General features: G+C 49.2%; 1 long non-coding RNA gene across 2 annotated transcripts in view; it reads right to left on the bottom strand.

The window, feature by feature from the left end:
* Positions 1-25,079, bottom strand: part of LOC118612907 — a 136,222-nt gene that overhangs the window by 86,831 nt on the left and 24,312 nt on the right. Inside the window, exons 1-2 of one of the 2 annotated variants that reach the window (XR_004955250.1) lie at positions 20,596-20,794; positions 11,975-12,071 (exon numbers count right to left, since the gene is read on the bottom strand). This is a non-coding gene — a long non-coding RNA (uncharacterized LOC118612907). Of the gene's footprint in view, positions 1-11,974; positions 12,072-20,595; positions 20,795-25,079 lie in introns of those variants that run through there. The other variant, XR_004955251.1, reaches the window with a different exon arrangement.

The raw sequence follows: 25,079 nt of genomic DNA, 5'->3' as shown, positions 1-25,079 counted from the left end.
AGGGAGAAGGCCAGAGCTTTTCTTCTATCTGCTTCCTCCCAATTGCTTCAGCTCAAAGTAACCAGAACGTGCCTTCGCGGCTGACATACGCCCCGTCTAGACTGCAGCAGGCTCAGCCCCCTCGTGCCAGATATTACACGCCGGTGACGCCGCAGTTTTAAGGGTGATAACGTGCACGGTATCGGAAGCCATTTGTAACTGATGCCGAGTGTAGGTACTTGAGGAGAAAAAGGGTAGAAAGCAAGGTTTTCTTCTGAAAAGCAAAAGCTATTACGACCATTTTTGTGAAATGTTTATTACCACTGATGCCTACTTGTCATGCGGCACAATAACAGCTGAAGTCAAACCTGAAGAGTCGCCAGGCAAATAAGAGATTTGTCAGATTAGATTTGCCATGCATTGAATTCAACAACAGCAGTTGACTCTAGATAAGGGCCTCAGTCTCCTCGCTGTAGAGCTCATTGTATTAGTAACAGATAAACCCTGAAGGCTCAGTGACTTAACACAATAGAAGTTTATTTCTTGTCTGTTTACATTCAAGGTGGGGCTCCTGGGAGGGTGGCTCTCTCCTGGCAGGACTTCAGGGATCCGGCCTCCTTCTCCGCGCTGTCAACAGGCTGTTCCCAAGACTGTCCCCCAGCAGGGAAGCCTGTTTCATTCCAGCCAGCCAGAGGAGGAAAGAACATGGGTGGCCACCCATGGTCACCCTTTGGGCCAAGCGTGGGAACGGAGGGCATCGCTTCCGCCTGTAACCTACAGGCTAGAACTTGGTCAAGGGCCAACCCAACCACAGGGAGGCTGGGAAATATAGTCTAGGTATGCACCTAGGAAGAACCTATTTCTTGTCTCTTAACAATCCAAAGTAGGAGTTCTTCAAGTATTAAGACAAATAACATCTTATTATCATATGTTAAAGTTCTACCGAACTCGTGGCCCCTGAAATGGTCTCAGGGTCCTCCGGCGGTCCCCAGCCCACACTTTGAGATGACTGCCCTGGATGACCCTTGGGTGAGCTGATTTCACAGCTCCACAGTAATCTTTTGCCTTCCTGAACATTTCATATCCAGAGTTAAAATGTCCTTCACTTTTCTGCCTTCCCAGGGTCAACTGCAAGAGACTGAGCTAACGGCCTCTCCCCGCCCCCTTCCCCATCACCCCCAATAGGGGCCCCTGCCACTGGTTGTGACTTCCAGTCCTGGATTATCTTAATGTAGGGAGGAGGCGAGAAAATAAAAAATGTTAATCAAGCTTCTTTGAGAGACTGCAGTATGCTGATCAGCCCTGCAGCCAGGCCAGGAGGACATCTGCAGAACAAAGGAAGGTTTCTGCAGGGATCCGGAGCAACCCATTCCCCCGCACCTGCGAAGGGGAAACAGGAACCAACAACAGCCGTTCCCTACGGCTAACTCCACGGGGAAGCTGTGGATTAAGGGCTGGGCAGGGCCAGCCGGCCTCTCACTCTACAGATTCTCACCTTTTCCCACTATACACTGGTCTCCTTCCTCGCTGTGTGTCCCTATCAAAGGAAATAGAAACTAAAGAATGATATATAAACTGAATTCCCTGAGCACTCCCTGACCCTCTCAGTGCCTTTCCTCTCTCTCTATTGTCACCGTCCTCTCCGTGTGCCCCTCGCTCTCTGCCTCTGAGAGGAGACCACACTGTCTGTGGAGTGTTATCCCTTTCCTAGCAAACTTTCCTTTTGACTCTGACTTGGGTGTGTGCGTCGAATGCTTTCTGCACTTCCCGCCAGAGGCCCCTCTTCTCTCGGTGCAGGTTTTGGGCTCCCCGGCCCCTACCTGGGGAAATCTGCTCTGTCCTGCACCAAGCTCAGTGCTGTGCTCCGTGGCTGTGGCTTATGACCTCTTCCCATCTGTTTCCTTCAGTTCAGACGACATATGGCCCTTCCTAGGGCAGATCTTGGCAGCCTGTCCCTGCTGACTTGGTTCCCGCTTCTCTCCCTTGAAAATGCCTGACAGAGGGGCAGCCATGCGCCACCTCTGACACTCAACAGGAAGTCCACCCCACGCCCCGTAGACCAGCATCCGTTCCCCTGGGCCTGGCAAGCCTGCCCCCCCCCCCTCAGCCCAGACAACCTGGGCTGGTCCCCTCCCTCCCACTCAGCAGCCTGGGCTGCCTCATGCCCCAGCAGCCCACGGAAGCTTCTCTCCCCCGTCCTTGCACCCACCTGGCCCAGGCACACCCGTGCACCCCCCAGTACTCCAGACAGGAGGCTCCGCAGGCTGCAAGGCCTTTCTGCTTTAGACTCTCTCCCTCCAGCTCCTTCTGGTGGGGCATGAAGACGGGGCAGACCTTATAGCTCCTGCACTGCTGTTGGAACTTCCAGAATTCTCTCTCCCCTCCTCTCCTGCCAGGGATCTTCCTGAGGGGGTGCGTCCGGGGTGGGTAGGGCACTCTGGACAAAATCCCGTTTTGCCTATTTGTGCTTCATTTCAAGTCTCTCAGTCCCCCTGGAGATGGTGTATGTCGCAGACCCCAGCAGGTGGGGCCCTTCTCAGAGGGGCCCTTCCCTCCTCCCCTCCCCCAGGCAAATGGTGGCCTCATTCCTCAATGAGCAAAGGCCAGCGGGGGTGGAGAAGGGACACCAAACACCGCAGTGAAAGTCTCCAGTCATTAGTCTGCTGCGGACCAACTCAGTATAGGTGGGTAAATGGTTCCCGGGCAATGGTTGGACTTGCAGGCACTTCTGATAGAGAACGAAGCCTTACCCCGCAGGCACGACTTTAGAGTGAGCACTCTGGGTTGTGTCGTACCAGCCTGCTGGCTGCCCGTGGGGCCCGGGGCGGGGTGTTTGGAGAAGCCGAGGGAAGGAGTAAGCGGTCACTCTGAAAATGCTCTGTGTGGGGAGGTGAGAAGAGCTAAGCGCCCTCCGGGCCATTTTTCTCCCAGTCTGAGCTCCTCCCTCAGCTCCCCGTTCAGCCAAAGCCCCAGCGGGCCGGAGCTGGGGCCTGCTCTCCTCAGCCCTTGCTCCTATGTTCCCCCTGAGCCTTGACGGGGGCACGTCATGGGGCGGAGGAAACCCAGGGAGCAGGAAATGCTGAGACGACTCGACCAGCACTGCTCCGTCCTCGTATCCGGCTGGGGCTGAGGCCCGAGGCCCGTGGCCCTGGTCCACACGCTGCCACAACACCCGGATTCCTGGACGCCGGGCGGCTCCCGCTCTCTGACAAAGACTCTCTCCCTGACCTACTCTGGTTAGGCTCCTCTCAACTCTTTTCTCAACGAGGCCCTGACTTTCAGACTTCTGTGGTTGTCTCCACATTGTCCAATTTTAGCAAGAATCCTGCAAAATAGATCTAGCAAGAATCCCCGCCCTCAATATCTGATCAGGTTTGTCACCCTTCACCATCCCCAAGGGATCTCTGGTTAACCTGACCTGCCCTCAGCAAGAATCCTGACACATTTCCCTTGGCACAATGTCCTCTAGGCCCATCCTTGTTGTCACGAGGGGCAAGATTTCATCCTTTTTTATGGCTGAGTAATAGTCCGTTGTGTATATGTACCACAATTTCTTTACACAATTGTCAATCGAAGGACATTTAGCTTGCTTCCTTATCTTGGCTACTAAAAATAATGCTGAAATGAACATAGGGATGCATACATCTTTTCAAATAAGTGTTTTAGATTTCTTCAAATAAATACCCAGAAGTGGAATTGCTGGGTCAATACCCAGAAGTGGAATTGCTGGGTCATACGGTAGTTTTATTTTTAATTATGCTAAGTGAAATAAATCAGACAGAGAAAGACAAATACCATATGATTTCACTTATTTGTGGAATCTAAAAACAAAATAAATGAACAAACAAAACAGAAACAGACTCATAGATTCAGGGAACAAACTAAGAGTTGCCAGGTGGGAAAGGGGGTTGGAAACCTGGGTGAAGAAGGTGAAGGGATCAAGAAGAACAAACGGGGACGTAAAGCACAGCACGGGGAAGGTGGTCGATAATATCGTAATTGCTGCGTATGATGTCAGATGGGGCGTTAGACTTACCAAGGCGATCACTAAGCAACTTATAGAAATGTCTAATCATTGTGTCGTACACCTGAAACTAATGTAACATTGAATGTCAACTGTGATTAAATAATTCTTAAACATAGTAACAAAGAATCCTGGTGTGTCGGTTTAGTCAGAATCCTCCCTTCCTTCTGACGTTTCCTCGCAGCCGCTTCTCCCCCTGCTCCCACCTGCTCCTTGGCTATGAAGTCCCTCTTTCCCTTGCACTCAGCGTCAAGCCCAATCCCCTCCCCCACCGAGACACCCCACTGTAACAGTCCCTGTAGCCAGCGATATGGCCCCCTGAATAAGGTGTGTCTTACTGTGCTTCGACGAGTGTCCTGGTCAGCTCTTCCTTTGAGAGTTAGGATCATGTTTTTCTTTAACATCTCATACCCAAGAGCTTACATGCAAGCACACCAAAGCCCAGAGGCTCCCGCGACTCCCAGGGAACATGCAGATAGATGAGCTCAGAATAAGTCCACCCTGAGGAGCCAGCCACTGATGCTTGTTTTCCCAAGTCTTAGATAGCTTCGTCGTGCCCAGCAGGAGAAACCTCAACCCTGTCCACTGGGAAGACGCCAGCACCGCCTTCCCAGCTCATGGACCCGTGAGGAGCAGAGCCCCAGGAGAGAGCCTGACCCCACGGGGAGGGGGAGGCTGGAGGGACGATCGAGGCAAAGCAGGGACAGAGTCAACCCTGTGGACATGACTGCCGTGTGGCCTACTAAAAACAGTAGACCTGGGATTTCGACGCGGACGCCACAAACACCGGGGTACCACATGCCTTCCACAGCTGCGCCACCAAATACAGAGGTATGTGCACAGTTTGGTTCTGATACAACCGACCACGAGGTCTGTAACAACGACGCTACACTGGAAGGCAGGTCGGGCTGAGGAGGAAGTGGGACGTGGAGTAGAGTCTCATGAGTACAGTTTGCCGCAAAAAGAGGCAGAGGGCGAGGCCGCGGTGGAGACGGTCCCCCTGTTCACCGGGGCAGCAGAGCAGGTTGCCTCCCAAGGCGAGGAGCGTCCAGCCAGGGCAGGAGACAGCTGTACTCAAACAGTGACCCAAGGTTAAAGGACGTCAAAGGACCAGGGGGGACCATGTGCACAGTACACACACCCTAGTGTTTAAAAGTGTGCCGGGGCGCCGACTCGCGCTTCACAGAAACGACGGGACGGCAGAGGCTGCCGCGACCCTCGCCGGGCAACCTGCACCTTCATGGAGCGCTCCATATTCCGGGGCACTTTTCTGAATGACTGAAGAATTTTTAATAAATACATAATAGTTCTATTTTTCCCAAACAACCAAGTAGTTAAAAAAAAAAGACTAAAAGTAAGCAAATCAAGATGTTAATGATGATGATTCCCAATTGCAAGAACATGAATGGTTGTTCTTTGCTTGTACTTTCTATATTTATAAATTTTCTATAAGTGCAATAAAAAGGCATAAAAATAGTCAAAGTACATGAATGAATCTGGACTTGAAACCAAGTCTTTTGACCCTAGATTCCATGCTCCCTTCTTCGACTTGTCACTTCCTTTCGAGGACAGTGAACTCCTCAAATGGTTAAAACAATAGGACCCATCAGAAGGAAAACCACTGGCCGTCACCAGCCATTCCCCAGAATGAGTGACAGCTGCCAGCTCCTGTGAGTGACCAGGAAAGCGTGCTGTTCCTACCCGACGGGGAGACAGGCGATTCAGGAGACACGATGGCCACTGCGGAAGGATCAGGTCTTACCCCTGGCCTCAAGGAAACCTGACGTCACAGCTTACAAGGAGACCCCTACCTCTTAAATCTCCTCTGCAGAATACCTATAATTCATAGGCCAGCACACAATCTAGATTTGTCACCTGTGCAGAAAAGGCCTTCAAGGCCTTTATTTCAGTTACCACCTTTGAGTCACACACTACTCCAAAACTTGGCCCCGTAAAACAACCGTATTATTTAACTTATGATTTTGGGGGCTCAAAAATTCAGGAAAGGCATGGCTGGGCAGTTCTCACTTGGGGTCTCTCTTCTGGCTCCCGTTAGCTGGAGCTGTGGTGTCTGAAGGCTCAACTGGGCCAAACGATCAAAATAACTTATTCACATGACGGGCGTTGATGTTGGCTGAACAGGCCGTTACGTAGACAGCCCACACATGGCGTCCCCAGTACAGCCAACTCAGTGTAGTTGGATCTCACACCTGGTGTCTACAGTCCCCCAGAACAAGCATCCCAAAGGACCAGGCAGTAGCCGCACGGCCTTTTCTGATCTAGCCTCAGAAGCGCTGCTGGACCACTGCCGAGCACCTACCGGCAACACGTGAATCATTAGACAGACTGGAATCGGGTGGGGAATTAGGGTCCACCTCTCGATGGACGCACGGCAAGATCACATTGTAAAGGAGCACGTACGGTGAGAGGTTGTTTCAGCCCCCTCTGGAACATACAATCTGCCTCAGTCATTGAATCCAATGTTTCTCAACCTTTGTCACCTCACGGCGCACAGAGAAAGAATTAATATGTGTGCAGCTCGTGACGTACCAGTTGGGAAGTTCACGGGCTAACCACTTGTAATGAACAAAGCTTCCTTTCCTTACCGGACGGCTGGTGTGCATTCGAAGGCGAGACTTCCCACGGGCTTCACGGTGATTTCAAGCCCACAGGAAAGAGACTCCCCAGCTCCGATTCCCCTGTGCTATAGGCACCTCTGCTACGAGGATTTCTGTGCCCAAAAGCTTTGAGATCGTTTTTCATCTTATCCCCCATCAACATTAAACGTGTACGTAGCGCGTCGGTTTGAAATACGTGCCGCCGGTCAACAGGAATAACGGCGGCAGCGGGTCGAGCGCTTCACGCGCGTTAAAATTCATGACTTCGGAACGATTTCAAAGCAACAGCGACAACAGTGGAAATCATGATGGCGCTCTTGAGAGGTTTCCAGGACACTAACTCATTCAGAAAACTGGACGATACAGAGAAAAGAGCCAGCGTTTATCCCGCCTCACCTACGTGAACTGTATTTTCACGGCACGTGAGATGTCAGCACACGTCAGCTCCCGTCCTTCTTGGCCCTGCATTGTGCTGCTGGTGCTGGACCCTGTAAGTGCCTCTCCCATGGCCCGTGGCGTGGGTTAAGCTTTTGTCGGCAGAGGATGCCGGAAGGACATTGCAGGAGGAAAGGAGCCTCGCTTTCTGGGCCCAGTGTGCGTTCCCGCCTGCTCCTGCGGTACACGGCGGCGGAGAGGGCGGATGGAGGCCTCCCCGGGGGGTTTTAGCAGCATGACCAACCGTATGCAGCTTTCTAGTGATCTCTGTCAACCCTCCAGTGGACGGTTTCCCGCTCCCCATCCCGAGCCTACAGCACTTCGGGAAACCTCCCCACTCTCCACTGCCATACTCTCTCCAGCCTTGGGCATGGGAAGACCCTCTTCCAGCCTGTCACTCTCTTGGGTGCTCTGAGTCAGCTCCAGAGGTATAGAGGTATAGCTAATTCTTTGTATCTGCAATTCCCATATTCTTTAGAGTTTCTAACTTCCTATCGGTTAACCCTATGTTACTATTAAATAATTTCTTATATTAAAATTTTTCTGTTCAAATCATTGTATGGTTCCATCGCTTGTCTGGACCCTGACTGAGATTCAAACAGCTGAGAAGAGAAGGTCCTTCTATATACGAGAAAACCAGTTCATAAAAGTGCAAGGAATGATAGAATTGTAATATTTTACAGTGAAAAAACTAGATCTAAGTGATGATCATCAATGGATGCTACAGTCATTCTGCGAAAGGCTGATGGACAGCCCAGTAACGAATGGATCAGGCAGATTTTACTGAAATCTAGAGGCAGATTTATGGTGAGCTGAAACAGTGTAAGCTTCAGCACCCCTCACTCACACGGTCCCCTTCTAAGTCCTAGAACCTAATTTTATATTTGTAATTTTGATTTCTTTCTCTTAAAGAAAACTCCTCAGATTTGAAACTTCATCCTCTACATACCTGGATCACTGAGTGAACTCACCGATCAACCTTAAGTTCACGAAAAGAGAAACAACCAAACACAAGACACCTCCTGGTGTGGTGCAGTAAGAAACGGCACCATCCATGAAACACTTTTGAAAAAAGTCGAATCTAGAATGGATCGAGTCTCCAGATCGAATCATTAATTTATACATACATAAAAGAACATGTTAAAGACACCAAATCCTAAATTTGGAAGATTTTATAGGACAAATTACCCATTTTTTTAAAAAACAAATAAATAGCAATTCAAAAAAAAGTTGGGGCAGGAAGGGAGATTCCTGTAGATTTTAAAAGACTTTTGGAGAAATGTCACCCAAAGCAGTGTGTGTACCTTGTTTGCATCCTGATTTGGATCAAATAACCAGTTATGAGATCATCAAAATTTCTATGCCAGCTGGATCTTAGATGGTATTAAGGAATCATTTTTAACATCTTTTAGATGTGGTAATGGTATTGCGGATATATTTTTAAAAGAGTCCTTATGTCTTAGAGATATTTATTTCCATGTTTTTGAATGAAGTGATATAAAGTGCGGGATTGTTTTAAAAAATAATCTAACAAAGAGATGGATAGCAGAAGTTATAGATAAAGAGCAATTGATCTTATATTGATAAATGATGAAGCGGGGTGATGAGCGCGTGGAGGTTCATTATAAATATATTCACGATATTCAAACATACTTTGGTGCATCTTTCAAAATGCCATCATAGGAAGTTTAATGAAATAAAATATATGCTACCGCGGGGGGCGTATTATTTGTGTATTAATAATAACCAAATTAATATTATCTATTACAGTTCACAGAGCACTTTTCATACATAATGCAATGTAATCTTAACCTCAGGCCTACAAAACAGGTTCTACTGTCTTCATTTCACAAGGAACAATTTCAGAGTGGTTAAGTCAAGGGCTCAGAGGCCTGGGGTGAGGAGGAGGCAGAAATGAGATTCAAAACCAGGTCCTTGATGTCCAGATTTCATCCTCCGCCTGGCGAGGCAGAGGAAGAGCTGGATGCCCCTGGTTACGTCACTTCTCAGCCTTAGGAGAACGAGAACAATGAGACTTAGCCTGTCTTCCTCTTAGCTGGTGGGATTTCCAGAAACATGCTCTGTAAATTGTAATGTACCTTATAAATTTAGAACGTTGTGTGCAGACTAGTTTTCTTGCAGAGGCCTCTACGAAAATGGAAGACAGGAGAGAACTCTCAGGGCTGGTCTCGAGCAAGGAAAGCGTGCTCCTGGCGACCTCCCGTGTCCCCTCTCTGTGGGGCCCCTCACATTCCCAGTCCATCCCTTCCATCAGTGCTAACTGGTAACGGCTAAGATGATTTTCCTCGTGGCGCATCTGAGTGCTTGTCATTTTCCCCGGTGTGCTGCGTTGTTATGTAGCTTGTGGGAACAGAGGCTCCACAACAGCTGTTTGTAACTGAACGGTTTTATGGCTTGTTTTTAGGCTAATAAAATAAGTATGGGACGGCATGGCATTTTCTGCTGTTGTCCAGAATTCTCTGTTAGATTATTTACACTAAGTCACTGTTACCCATGAATTTTCATCCAGCAACCCTGGAAAACAAGTGAGACCCTTTCAACTGACCAGGGCTGGGGGGGAGAGGGAAATTGGGTTAAAATGGTTGATATTAAACAATGGCAACAACTACAGAAACAAACAAACAAAAAAACCTCTTTGGGGACTCAGTTTAGACATCTTTCTAAACAGCCATGTCGAAATGGAAGACAGCATCCAAACAACCACTTCAAAACATCTTGTTCTAAAGCACACATTCAATGATGGCAATGTAATTCTGCCAGCGAATTGTTTATATAGCAACAAGAGTACTTAAGTATAACTATTTTAAAAAATATATTAGATAAGCTATTTCGTTGGTAATTATTCCTTTTACAGTAATAGTTTTAGCTATAAATAACTTTGGAAGTCCCGTCACCTCTCTGGGTCTCAATTTACTTGGACATAAGGTAGGAACAATTGTACTATTTATCTCACGGGTTAAAGTTAAATGAGATGATATGTGTGAAAGTACCTTGTTCCTTGCTCAGGGCCTGGCACAAAGCAGGTGCTAAATGTTAGCGTCTCTTTGAATATAATTACTTCTACACTGTGCGCGTCAGCCTCTAACTGCCTTAGTTGCTCAGGGAAGGAGAAGTTTGTGGATACCGTGGTACCGCCGTGTGGTTGCCCTTTCCTGTCCCTTTGTCGGCTTCTTGTTCTTTTCCCACCTCTGGAATGTTACCTTTCTCCAAGCTTCCGGCTTCCTCCTGCTTCCTTTCCACCGTACACACACTCCCCCTGTGAATTCATCTCCTCGTCGGAGACCAGTTACCTTTGAATGACCGCTCACTATGTTCTAGACACTCTGCTAGGCATTCCAAATGGTTGTTATAACCCTGTGAGGTCAAGGTTGTTATCCCCAAGTTTACAACTGAGGTCACAGATGGTCTTGCTTAATGTCTTACCACCAGTAAGTGATGGAGTTGGGATGTGATGCCGGAGCTAGTCCTCTCCAGTGTTCCAGCTGTTTCTGCTGCTTACCTTGCCTTGTCCTCCTTGCCAGGGAGAGAATCCCGAGTCTGTCTCACCACCCCAGGCCTCTGCCCTTGCCTCTAAACCCACATACCTGATTCTGCAATAGAAATGTCTACCTGGACATCTGCGGGAACCTCAAATGCAACAGGCCCCCCGAAGAACCTGCCCTTCCAGTGGTCCCTTTGATGGTGAATGGGGTCTTTCAGCCTCCCAGCCTCAGCCAATCAGTCACCGAGTCCCAGAGAAACAGCTTAGACCTCTGAACTCTTCTCTCCTTCCCCCTGCTGACCCTTAGCTCAGGACCGTGTAATTTCTTGCCCAGAATGTCACACGCTTCCTATGCTATTTTCCCTGCCGTCAGGCTCTGTGCATTCTAATTTATCCCCGACTCTGCTGCCAGAGGTAGCTCCTCCAATGAGCATGATAATCCGTAAATAATGCTAATGCTCTTTATTTTATAAGGCTCTTATGAAAACTAAGTGAAATAATCTATGTAAAATGTATAGCTCACACTAATTCCTCAATAAATATTAGGTCTCCTACCTTCCTCTTAAAGAGTAAAGCCGGGAATATGAATCCCTTTGGCCCACGTGAGAAAGTTTAAAGGCCCAGCGGCTTCCAGGAGACTGGCCCACCGCCCCGACTCCGGCCCCGCGCCCTCTGCTCGGCAACCAAACTCTTCACTTCCCTTGTCCCTTAACCTCCGCATAGACTGTCTGCCTTGCTCGGAACTCCCTTCCCCACACTTACTCCAGGAGCGAGCTTTGATCCTCAAGCATCTAGCCCAGTCGGCCCTTCCCCTGAGCTCTTCCGGTCAGGCTCCCGGGCCCCTCCCCTGTGCTATGACTTGTCTACCTGCCTGTCTCGGCAACAAGGCTGAGAACAAGGGCTGGTTCTCATCCGTCTTTATGTCCTCTGTGGGTGGTACCCAGGAGGGGCTTTAATAATGTGTGCTGAATTAACATTCCCGTGTGTTAAGAAGTACCCATCGTCCCCTCCCCTCTCCTGGAGCTAGAGTTATGGAGAGAAGGAATGAAAGTAAGGCAGCATCAGGGGAGTTCGCTGCAGGCGGAGGCCCAGGCTCCGCTTCTAAGTGCCTGCCCCGAGGCATGGAGCAGGCCGGTGGAGTCACGTAAACCCTTTGAACCCACACTTTAGAGCTGCGTAGCCAGCTTTGGCAGTCTCCCCGACAGCTAAGAAGGTCAAAGACCGTAACAGAGAGAAGGCTGAACACGGTCAAGACACAAGCCGATTAGAATCGATGGCCAAAGCTAGCGAGGGAAATGACATGACGCCTGGAAGGAACGCAGCCAGGTAACCGTCAATCGACTGTGTTGACTTGTGGTCACAAATTAACCCAGAAACACCATCAGCTTATCACAGTAAAGGGCCTGTGTCACTTACAGTCCACGTCTCCCGCCAGGACGGGCGCCTTTTCTTCTCAGTCCTGGGGACCCACAGTGACGGTGCGCGGCAGGTTAGGGCCCCCACAAGGCAGACTCTGAAAGGAAATTAACAGAGGGAGCTGTTAGGGAGTGAACCTGGGAAGGAGCCAAGAAGAAGAGCAGAAGGGACGGGGATGGAGCAGACGGGAGAGGGGAGCCACGGGGCAGGGCCGACGGCGCCGGGCCCAACCTGCGGGGCTCCGCGGCCGGGTAGCCCTTCCGGCTGGCCCGGGTTCGCCCAGGCACCTGCCTCCTCAGGCCTCAGCGCCGGTCAGTGGTGGACCACGGCGAGGCGGCTCTGTGCGGCCGAGGCAGTCCCCACAGGGCAGCGTCTGCAAACGGCACGGCCACCCCCCAGGAGAACAAGTCTTACAGGAAAGGGGCCGTGAGCAACGCGGGACAGGGTCCTCCGTGCAGAGGGTTAGCACGTGCCGAGGTGTCTCTGCCGGGATGCTCTCCCAGAGGCCGCCCCTCGCGCTGGGACGTGAGTGCAAGCGGCTTCTCAGGGACCGTGGAAGTGACACAGGGAAGGAAAGGAAATCGATACAGATGGCTCTAACGAACAGGATGCCGCTGGGGACCGTGAGGTGGGACAGAACGTGCCGGCAGTCGTCCCTCCCAGGGACTTTGCCCACCACTTCCCGCGTGCCATTACTCAAGGCCACTCCTGGAGGCAGGCACCCCCTGGCAGTTCCAACCTGCCTGGCCCGCCTGAGCAGAGTCACGGGGTGACTGTAGGGAGAAGCCACTGTGAACAAGGACAGTGAGCACCGGGGGGTGTGGGTCGAGCACCGGCAGCGTCCGCCACACAAGGGGCGAGTCTCACACGTCGGTGGACAGAGCTAGCCGTGCACCCCAGGAGACGGGGCTGGGGCCAGGAGCCGGCCTTGCTCCCAGGGAGGCGAGGAGGAGTGGATATTGCGGAGCCTTGGTGACGTCTACCACGCCGCCCCGCCCACCTACCAGAGCTGTGTTACTGAGACTCTGCTGTACCTTTCTGAGCGCAATCTACGAATCTGTAAAGTGGGGAGAATGATAACTATGTCGTAGACGTGTGAGAAATGAAACTAACGCACGCAGAGAATCTACCACAATGCAACAGTTCCGGAGACATTCTGGTTCTCATCTTGAGTCACATGATAGGTTCGTTTTATTCATTTTGTTATAGTTTATAACACAAATACATTACCTGTGTTCTTTTTATGTAACAAATATACCATTAAAATGACACTTACTTGACACTCCGTATTGTTGAAATCCTGAGACTAATTTCAAAAATATAAACATTTTTATACATGTATACATTTATAGTCTGTCACAGTTTCTGGTACCTAGCTGGTAATTAGTAAATGGAAACTACTATTACTTGAGAAGTATTGACGATCAGTCTTATTAGATCACAGGCAAATAATGGCTTTGGAGTGTGAGTTACCCAGATAAATAATCAGCTCAAGGGTCTACTTGGAGAGGAGAGGTGACCTATGCCTGTTGACTCACCATGTAAACACAAGTCATGGTCGTTTACTAATGGCCAGACCTATTTCCTGCTGAGCATTCCGGCCCCGGCTCCAGGGCTAGACACAGAGGGAGAGGTCAGATGTACTCGCATGGAACCTTCCCATAAACTTCTGAGCGATTAGGCAGTTGCTTGTTGCAATGTCATCAAAATGAGACACGGAAATTCCTCACCGGCCATAAGCCAGACAGGGCTTTTGAGATGCAAACCATATACATGCTCAGAGGAGAGGAATCAAACTGAAGAGAAAGTCACTTTCAAAGAAACACCTCCTCCTGCCTTCCCCCTCCACAGACGTGCGGAGCACACAGAGCTTTAGCAATCTGCTGTGAAGACGGAATTTTAAAATAAACCCTCGTCTGCGCTCTCAAATCAGAATTTAGAGGCGATGGATTTCTGTAAGGTGAATTTGTTCTCCCGAATGAGTTTCATTCACTCACACCCACACCCACACATCCACACATGCAGGCACGTCCACGAAATCCAGCCTTCATTAATAGGCCAAATATAGAATGAGCAAGTTCACCCTCAGCAGGAAAGAATCATTTGATAATTTTGAGGACAGGCTTGAAGCCGCACAAAAAGAAAAACTCGTAGGAGCCAGCAGATGGCACTTAATCATAATTTTTCCTATGATTTCTTTTGATTGATAAATATTTTTCATTCTGTCTTCCCAAAAGGATGAATGACATGCTATCGTGGCACAGTAAGCAATGTTTACCCTCGGCTATATTAAATGGGCTTGTTACATAAAATTTCCCCACCCACATAACTGGCCCAAGACCCACGTTTCTCTTGCGTGTGTCTGTCGCGCCTCAGCACACACATGCACGCCCCGTGGATCTGCATGCTTCCGAGCGTGCGGCACATGTGATAAATGCACGGGGTGACAGCTAACACCTTCCGTTATCTCCAAAAGCAAATCTGAATCAAGGAACTGTTGTTCCTGAAACAGTCGCATAAAACCATTTCCGCCACGTTGTCTGCCAGAAATAGAAATGTAGGAATACTTCGGGGAGGCCACTTGGGCAACCTCCTTCCAGGCTTCTGTGACAGGCATTAACAGGGCCAGCGACCCCTCCTGGGTTGCTCCGCTCACCTGCCTCATCCTCAACTTCCTCCCCGCCCCCCTGACCCCCCCCCCCCACACTGCGACTCCCCGTCCTTCTCCCCACACTTCCGCAATGCTTCGCCTCGTCTGCTGCTGGATCCCTCCCTTTGTTCTGCTTCTCCGGCTTTCTTTCCTCTCTCCTTGTCCCCCTGAAGCCCTGGAGTGGGTCTGGAGGGACAGATGCAGCACCAGTCAGGGTTCTGGGTTTCTGACACCAGAAGTTGACTCTGTTAAGTCAAACAACAAAAAATGTTGGAAAGCAATCAAGCAGTTCACAGACTCGATGGGAAGCCTGGAGAATCTGGCTTGGCCAACAGGCGAGAACCAGAGGAGATTGGCAGCCGAGAAGACAGCCAAGGTCACAACACTGAAAACTACTCAATTGGGACAGTGCCACGGCACCACGGCCACCAGCCGCTCATGGCCACCGCTCCCACTTTATTCTACTGAGAAGGCGTGCCCTGGCTCCGAGGGTTCGCTTCGTTCCCTCCAGATCCCCAGTCCAGGGCGGAGGGCCCAGTGCCAAAGCCAGAGGGGCAGGCTCACGGGTCACTCTGCAAGAGCAGAGCCATGCTCCTGGCTCAGACCGAAGGAGCGGGAGGGGGCAAAGCTGGGGAACTGAGCAGCCCACGGAGAAAGCGGGTCCCAAGAAACACTCGAGATGAGGAAATATGACGTGTCTCAGACACCACTCGCTTTAAACCCACCTTATCCCTGGTGCACAGATGGGGAGGTCTGTACTTCCAAGCCGAGTGGGAGTCACTTTAGAGAGAGAAGAGCTGTTGGGGAGCATACGGATCAATTATGCCAGCTCTGGACAGGCAAACTGCAAAGGGACGTTTAGCCGATGCGGTAGCTCCGTACTTGCTCTAGGTACTTTGTCCTAGGCGAATCTAGGAGCTGCGCCTGCTCCTCGTGTGAACACCCTTTGCTTTCAGGTTCTGTTTAGTGAATTTGAATTCCAGCTCCTCCACAGTATTTCTTTGACCTCCCACATCTTAACCCTTCACGGGACAAGACGAGCTCCTTTCTAGGGATGAAATTTGTAACACGATTCCTGGCTCGGTGCAGGGGCCTCTGGCCTCATCCTGCCAGCTGGTCCCAATTACGAGCCGGGCTGGGTAACTTGAGCGAGTGGAGGGCGTTTGTGCGGTGGGGGATTTTTTCTAAGCCCTTCACTTCCCTTAGGATCCCAAGCCCAACGAGAACTAATGGATCCTTGGATATTCTGAATTATGAGGTGATTTTCACTGGTTTTCCCAAAAAAGGAAATAAAGTACATAAATAACATGGCTTTGGTGGCGTGCCTGATCACCCCTGCCGAAGCCGAGTGAGAAACGAAGGCAGCTGTCCGTGTCATTCGGGCACAGCTCCCACTCGGCCTCTGGACCTCGGGCACTCGCCTTGATCCTCCTGGGTTTTAGCAGAGTGGGCCTGAGGTGCTGCGGGCTTTCCTTGCGACGGGGGACCCCTAACCGCGTCTCGTGGGGGGAGCCGACGTTCAGCTTTAAAGGGCCACGTGCCTAACCTGAGTTCAAGGTTATGGTTTTTCAATTTCATGTTTTTTGAGCAGCTATTCCACCAAGGCTCTGCAAATTCTCGGAACTGAAAGCTGGGTAAAGCTCACTACCTAGGAAGATGGATCTCATCTGGCTAGGGGCATTCTCCAGCGGCAGAGAACAGGAGCCGGCCCTTGGTCACTGACATCATTCAGAGTCACCGATGTGCATGGAGGTAATACAAACCAGATGGCTTTTAGTTATTATTATTATTTTTTAACTCTCTCTATTGCCTACACCTAGGCCGACTTCTCCAACTGGTATCCTCAACCCTACTCCTCTGTTCCCAATGGCTCCCCATGCTCAGGCCATCGTAGGCACTGAGTAGGCGCAGAGAAAAGAATTACACTTGAAGATGTAAACGTCCCAGAAGACAAGTGCCCGTAGCTGAGTGGGTTTGAGGTCCGCAGACAGGTTAATGCCAACCTTAGACGGTTAGACCTGACCTCGTGGGGCCTGCCTGAGGCCCTCTCTTCACTCTCGCCCCCATTATCGGCTTTTACAAGCCAGATCCTTTTCCTCGCTGTCATTCTTTCCTGTCCTTGAGCTCAATCGTCCTCATGCATAGAGTGTGGATGCGCATAGTCCTTCCTAGAAGAATCACTTTAAAGAGTAAGTGGGAAAACACATGTAAAGCACCTGGCACATGGCAAGCACTCAATAAATGGTTGCCGTTATTTTATCATTTTTCTATTAAAAGATATTATACCGTGGTGCTTGTAGAACCTTTCCACAAAATTTCGTTCAAGCTCATACACTAGAAAGATCAGAAGTGATAAAGAAAGAGACGGAGCCCAGGAAGTGGACAGAGGTGTGCACCCGGGTCGGCCAGATCAACGCAGGTGTAGATCTGAGGACCCCTTACCTAAGCACCGCTACCCGCATTGATCCGCGAACGCCCAGGAGTCGAGGAGGAGCGGGAGTGCTTTACCCATATTCACCATCACCCATTGATGTTTCTTGCCTAAATTATTACACTGTTGATTGCCAAACAGTGACTTTCTAATACCATTCTTTTTTTCTGCATCTATTAGTTAATTTTCTACCACAAGAAATAATTTTCTTCGCATTTTTTTTGTTTAGATGACTATATCCGTATGGACTCATAGGTTTCCATTTTATTCAGTGGGTTGCCATGATTTATTTTTATCCTCAAAGTGTCCCAGATTTAGTCACAGAAACCCCTCCAAGACAGTTTCTTATCCTTTAGATACATCCTTATCATTCTGGGAGAAATTCTTTACATTTTGGTACAATAAAATGTTTCAGGCTCATCTTGTTCTTCCCATCTCGGTCATATAACTGGCCATTTGTTCAAGCAAGCCAAGGTTCCTTGCAGGCGACAGTGGTGCTGGGAACCGAGATCTGAGCACTGAGTGTACTTGCTGCTGCTTAGGCTGGCAGTTCCCCTAGCTCGTTTCACTGGGCAGAGCTCGAAAATACATGTGCACGTGTATACACACACATCTCTTTTCACTTCTCTATCTGTATGTATATCCATCCACCCATCCATCTATCTATCAATCTATCCATCCATCCATCCATCCATCCATCCATCCACCCACCCACCCATCCATCCATCCATCCACCTACCTACCTATCTACCTACCTACCTACCTCTCTGTCCCTCCATCCATTCATCTATCCATCCCCCTATCCATCTCTATCTAAACAATAGCTTACACTGATAGCTCCAGTTTCAAGTCAACAGAATGAAGTTTATTTTCACTTCTCCCTTGGCATATTTGTGCCTCCTACCATCAACACTGGTAAACCGGGCTCCCGTGATCTCAGTCTACCTGTATATAGCCGATCTCCTGACACCACTGGGTCACGCCCACTGGCTCACTCCTCCTTGGGCTCGCATCCTCTTACTGGGCCGCCTACCCCGTCCAGATGTATTGATGAAGGAAGAAAGCAGGACAACAACCAATGTATTTCAAAGACAAAAAGGGAAAAGAAGGGAATGGAAAAGAAGGGGAGGAAAGGAGAAGAGAGTTGGGTTACCTTTGATTTGTAAACTCTGGCGAATTTACAAATTCTATGGAGCAGAATTGAATGGGGAAAAGAGTAGATTCTCCTCTCACTCATCTTGGCATTCCTAGCCCTTGGTAGGATGCTTTAAGAAAGGTTCTATATCAATGTTTAGAGAAGGAAGGAAGGGTGAGGGTTCGAGGGAGAAGACACGAAGGAAGGAAAGAGGGGGACCAGAGGGTTCCCCAGAGGCGTACGCCATAGATTAAACGTGCCTCTCTCTATAGTCAAGGACAGACAAAATCCCCCTGACGTGTGTCTTCCTCGTTCTGCGAAGAACCTCTTAAGTGGCTCCCTGCAGTCGCTCACATAAACGTAGTGGTGTTGGACCCGTCGTCCTATAACAGAGTAAGTCATCATGCTAGTCCTTACTCAGCAACAAGTCCCTCACAATCTCTTTCAGTTACATAAACGCAGGGCAAGTCGGCGTTTTGTCCTGAGACAGCTTGTAACAGGATTTTTCCCCTGCCCCCCCCCTCCCTAGTGACAACCTTTCCCATCTTCCGTAAGCAGCCCTGGTGTTCTGGAAGTGGGCGACCTGTTTGCCTGAGAGCCCAGTGCCTCCTGGGAGGGAAAGGATTAAAGTGCAAGTCCCTGGTCTCCCTGGTTCAAAGTCAGGAGCAGATAGCGCGGCGGCATGATTCCCAGGCTGGACGATAAAGCTCCCAGGAGGCTAGGGAGCGGCTGGCATTCCTCACCCTCAGTCTCGAGATTGACCAGATGGCTGGATCTTCCTTAAAACAGAGGGGTCCACCATGTGTCAAAGGCCAGCACCAGAGAAGTGGCTGTGTGCACGTGGACAAAAGAGGTGTAAACCAGTGGCGTTGTGGCTTGCAAGAACTGATTGTAAAGTTTTCAGGAGTTTTATGAGCCAGTTGTTACATACAGCCATTAAATATTATATTATGTAAACGTTCAATTAAAAAAATGTTTTAAAAACACAGGCAATACATGCTTAAAACTCACCATGTACTAATTATTTTACAGTAGTTTACTATCGTCTATGCTTTTGGGCTTATGTACGCCCGTTAGAGCTACATGGTGGAGACTCGCGCGTAATGGTGAGCTGCCCTGTGTTCCTGGCTCTGTCGCAGTGATGATGGGAGCCTGAAATCAGTCACGGAGAGAGTGTCTATACCACAGGAGTTGGCCAACTCTAGTAACCAGAGTTTAACCCTTCCAGCCCCCCGCCCCACTTGCTAAACATTCAACAGCACGCCCCTGACTGTAACCACAGAGACTCATTCCCCCGTTCGGCCTTCACTGGCGGAGACCAGCCAGGCTGTGAGGTCTTTGCCACTGAGCACACACCAGAGGAACCAGAGCCCTGGACTAAGGTTCTGCCTCTATGCTCCCGGCTCGAAGGATTCTGGAATTGCCTCAACTTACCAACATGCTTACCTTACACCATAAAGACTCAACCACTGGATTTCGGACCCAACTTTTTCTTCTACCAAAGTTCTAAGTCACCTTGAGACAAAATTGCCCCTCAGCCCAAATCTTTGCGGCTGTGCCCAGAAGGTGTCTAACACCCCTTGGGGAAGCAACAGAACTAAGGGACCCCAGGACCCTTCTTCTGGGCAGTTCTGGCCATTGGGTTTAGAGCATTCAACATTAAGCATAACTCTGATGAGTGGGCCAAACTTCAGAAAGATGCTGTCATAAGACAGGAAGGTCACCCTAGCGCTTGTGGCTGTTACAAGAAGAGGAAACTTTGCACAATGTCCACATTTCGAACATGACCCATATTGGCTCAACAAGCATCTCTCTGCCCAGTAAGCAGAGTCATAGAGTGCCAAATAGGGCTGGACCGTCGTTTGCACTCTGGGATACCTGGACATAAAATGCTGGTTACGGATTTGTAGGGTGAAAACCTGGCTTCTCCCTTTGGACTTCCTGCTATTACCAACATACGGGGTCCTGAATGATGTCCACTGAAAACCAAATGGCACCTTATTTGCATTTTCCACTGGGTAGAGAGACGTCCCACTTCAATAGGCAGGCAGGCAGGCAGGCAGGCAGGCAAGGGAGGAAGGGAGGAAGGAAGAAGTTAAGGAAGAAAAAAGAAAGAAATTTAAAAAAAAAAAGACATTAGGAAATTAGAAAGGAATACCCAATATTTTGCCTCAGAGTGCTCTTCCACAGTGCCCTTCATCTCCTCTTCATTTTCCAGTGGCTCAGATCTTGACATCTTTCTAGACTCGTCTCTCTCCCAACCCAAATTCAGTCCATCATCCCCTCCACTGTCCAAATAAACCCAGACTTCAACCTCTTCCTCACCGTTCTCCACGCCACCTCCCAGATCCCAGCCACCATTATCTCTGGCCAGCAGGGTCACAAGAGCTCGTTTGTGCCTTTACCTTCTCTGTTTTTGACACAGCAGCTGACGGATCTTGTTGAGACTCAGGCCAAAAGACATCGCTCCTCATCTCAAGGCCTCCCAGTGGCTCCCATCCCATCCAGAAAGAAGGCCGGAGTCTGACCTGCAGGGCCTTGTCGACGGGCACCCCCGCCCTCTCTGACCCCCTCGCCAGCTGCTTCCTGCTCGGGCTCTCTGTCCGGCTGTGCTTGCCTCTGCGTTCTTGGCTCCCCTGGACGTGCTCCCACTTCCCCGCTCCCCCAGGACGCCCCTCCCCAGGGGGCCGCTGGCTAACTCCCCACTGCTTTTAGTTCTGGATTCGAAACTGGTCTTCTCGGTGAGCCTCCCCTGGCAAGCCTGGCCGAAGCTTCCCCCTCCTCCCTCACTCCCCGTTCCTACTTTATTTTCTCTCCTTGGCTTCAGTTCCATTTGTGGTTTTGTTGTTGCTGCTGCTGTTTTATTGACAGTCTCTTCCACTAGCCTGTGAGTTCATGAGGGCACCGATTTTTTTTTTTTTTTTGCGTCGGGCACTCTCCAGAGACCAGAACTATGTTTTGTGGGTGGGAGGAAGTCAGGACGGGAGAGGAGGTGGTGGGAGGAAAGGAATTGGAAACTTTAGAAAGAAGAAAATGAGACAGGGAAGGAGGGAGGAGAAAAGGAGGAAGAGAGGGAGAAACGGAACAGGGTGATGGTAACATGAGGACCCTGGACTAAAACCCACGCTTCTCCTGCCTGACTCTGCTCCCCAGCTCCCTTGGGGTGCGCTGGGACCTGGCTTGGAAGGAGAAATTCATCGAACACTGCGTATCAGAACTGGAGGACTCTTGGCAGACTCTTTTACAATTTATACCCCAAGTTCCAATTTGAGCCAAGGCATATTTCCAAGAGAAAAACAACACAGCACTTTATCTTGATGTAGCTCTTTCCCCTTGGTAATTTCAAAGCAGTTTTATAAACAAGCACTATCATTGTACACGAGAGGAAACAGGAGAAAACTCGTGATATTTAGGTGGCCAACAGCAAACTCATTGAATCGATGCGACAGTGAGGTGGAACAGGTGATTGAGAAATGGCGTAAATCAGAAGCAGGCTTCGGCTGCATCAGGTTAATAAGATATAATTTGGAAGAAATAGAATATAAAAATTTCCACATAAAAACTGAAGTCAAGGGAGATACAAGGAGTTAAGAAGTAAAAATAGATTTCTACTGAACTAGATGAAACACAATTTAAACAGTTGTTGGGATATTAAGAATAGATTTATTTTTTAAAGAGTTTGGAAGAGTTTAGTCATTTTCCAGAACCACGGCTATTCTGCGCCAGGTAGGCGATTTTTCCTAAACCAGCCTGGCAGACAGTTGTCTAACATGGGGGCTTTGGAGACGAGCTCCCCAGCTAAAACCCAGAGAAGTAAAGGAATTTGGGTTTCCGATGCTCCAGTGTCTCCATACAAAGGCATAGGGACCGGCGTTTCCTAGAGACACAGATGATGATATAAATTGTGGTAAAAACAGAGTGTGAATTCCCTGAGCACAGGATTGTCTTCTAATTTATGTATCATGGGACAGAGTAGCATCACATTTACCTCGATTCATGGCCTCTCTGAATGGCTTTTGGTCTTCAGCCTCCAAAATATGCCAATTTCAGGGAAATTGGGAAAACTCAAGAAGGTAATTTTTCACGTATCAGTTAGAACTAGGTTTGGTAGCAAGAGGTTGAGCTCTCATGACCCTCGCCAAAAAACGAACCAAAACAAAGCACGATGGCTTAAATAACATAGAAGTTCATTTCTCTTTCATATGAACCTGGTTGTAAACAGAGAGCAAAGTGCTCCACAGTACCAGGGGGTCAGTCTCCTCTGCCTTAATGTTCTGCATCCAGTTCCCAAATCATCTCACGATCCAGAATGGCTCCTTCAGCTCCAGCCCTCACATTACCATTCCAGCTAGAAGTTTCTCACACTGCTACTTCCATCCGCGTGACCAGACCATAGTCACATGACCGTTCCTGACTGAAAGGGAGTCAGAAACACTGGGAACGGTGGGGTCTTTCCAGCAGCATGTGCCTGGCTAGACAGGAAGGGTACGCACGCTATGGAATAGAGAGAACACTAATATTCTGGAACAATTAAGTGGTCTCTGCCACAGCTTGCCCCTCTGACCTCCCAAAGATATATGTGCACCCACCCTTCTACCTCCATGGAGAACACACTCGCTCCACACAGGAAGACACCCCAAAATCTTATCAAGCGACTGCCTCCAGCTCAAATCGAGGTCCCAGCTCAAATCAAGATCCCTAGGGGATGTGGAATCCCCCTTTTTGAGTCTACATTGAGTCCACGATCTTGCAAATCACAAACTAAAAGACTAGTTATCTGCCCCCAAGTTACACACACAGCGATGGAGTAAGAATAGGAAAACCACAATGAAAACTGCCATTCGGAAAATGGGAAGCCCCCGGAAGTCACACAGTTCACAGCAGTTATCAAATGCTGCTGAGTGAGAATAGAGGAGGCCTTCTTCTTAGGCAGAAGCAGTCAGCCAGCTGTCCTCTGGGAGGTTCTTCTGCATCCATTGTCCTGCGAGGCGGCCGCTGAGGCAGGAAGTGGCAAGTATGCCCAGCGTTCACAGCCCATTTCCTGCGGATGCAGGTTTGGAGGCACGAGAGTTGCTTTAGACGGTGAAGGGCCATGGGCTTGTGCGGGTTCGGCTCATGGTTTCCTCAGCGACGCCGTGGGCACCTCTTCCCTTCTGTCCGTCCCGTGCACAAGCAGCAACGGCCAAGGATCTTGTCTAAGAAGAGTTTTTAAACGTGAAGACTCAGGTCTTCCACTTGTAGATTTTTGCCTGGTGCCCACCCCTCCCCTTAATTTAATGGCAGCTTGTTGAGGCTATCTGAAACAATAAATTCTGGAAGGAAAGCATCTTTAATTGGATAATAGCTAAGCTGTCACCCATCGTCCAGCAGAGAGCTTTTAATGGCACTCAGCTGAATGAAACTCACTGCAGCTCTGGAGCCGCTGCCTAGGAATATATCATCTGGGGGTCGGGACATTTATCTTTTTCACTTTTAAGTTCCCAAACCACTGGACTGCTAGTCGATTTCGATGACAGGCTGAAGACAGACAGCATATCCCTTACTGCTTTTCCTAACGTCTTAAAAATTGAGTAGGTTCAGCTTTAGTTTCCTACTCCTCCTGTCGCTCAAGGACTATAGGATTTTAAAACGACACTCGCCTACCCCCACCCCCAATCCTGGTACCAATTTACGTTGTAGCTAAGGTAGCAGAATTGCAACCAAAAATAGACCCGAGAATTTAATTATGCAAATACAAAAGCAATGTATTTTCCTTTCACACAACTGCCCACACTGGGTGCTCCTCACACTCAAGGACCCAGACCACCTGAGGCGGTGTCTTCCTAAAGAAAGCCGCCCTACGAGCGAAGGGGCTGAGGCCCCTATCCTAAGGTAGGTGTTGATGGAGCCCACCTGCAATCGACGCAGCAGGAAAGTACACTTGGCTAGACTGTCAAAACTCAGAGTTTTCAACTCATAGAGTTTTGTGCGTGTGGCAATAAGGCAGGCACATCTAATATGGATGCCCATTCGCTAATTGAGACCTAGGCTTCCCTCCATCCCCCAATCAATCTGAACCCGCAGGTCCGGGGAGCTACTATGAGCTTTGCACAAACGTGAATTCAAATATCCCCTCTCCCATTATTTACTACCTATGTGACTTTGGGCAAATTACTTAACTGTAGAATACAGACTGAGAAATAAAACTATCTATGATTTTAAGTATAGGACATGGTTTTATTTATACATACTTGTTAGATATTTATTTTTATTTGTATATCTTTACCAATATTTGAAAATTTATATATGTGTACATATATAATGTTTGGCATTTAGTAAGTGTTTAATAAATGGTAGCTCTACTTATCTGAGGTGTATGCAGTTAGGATGTTAGAAATTAGATTTGCATTTGGACAGGTCTGTGTTTGATCCTCCTTCTACCCCCTGCTAGTTTCGTGACCAGGGGCAAACTCGCTCCTTGTCCGGTTCCTCACTAGTTCTATGGGCATCAAAATCCATATCTCAGAGTGTGGTTGCGGGGCCTATATACAAAGGAGGGATTAGCACTTAGCATGGTAATTAGTTCATAATAGTCAGTCCACACGAGGTTAGCATCTCTTTGCTTTCTGACTGCGCCGAAGATCCCAGGCTGGCCGCGCCACAGCTTTTCTTTCATCTCCGTTTGACAGGCATTAAAAGCCTCAACTAAGTTTGGAAAGTACAGAAAGTGAGGAAGGAGAATTCAAAACCCGACGGGACGCCCGTTACCCAGAATCGCACTGTCGGCCTCGGCTCCAGACGGTTTCATCACCGTCTTCCGTTTCTATCGGGGCGTTATGTTCAAGGCCGTGGCCCACGGGGTGCCCTTTGATGCCACACAAAGGAAATGCCCCCACTCTGCTGTAAACGG

The sequence above is a fragment of the Rousettus aegyptiacus genome, unplaced genomic scaffold (genome assembly GCF_014176215.1).
Source record: "Rousettus aegyptiacus isolate mRouAeg1 unplaced genomic scaffold, mRouAeg1.p scaffold_m13_p_17, whole genome shotgun sequence".
NCBI lineage: Eukaryota > Metazoa > Chordata > Mammalia > Chiroptera > Pteropodidae > Rousettus > Rousettus aegyptiacus.
This window is presented reverse-complemented; position numbering and strand designations above follow the sequence as displayed.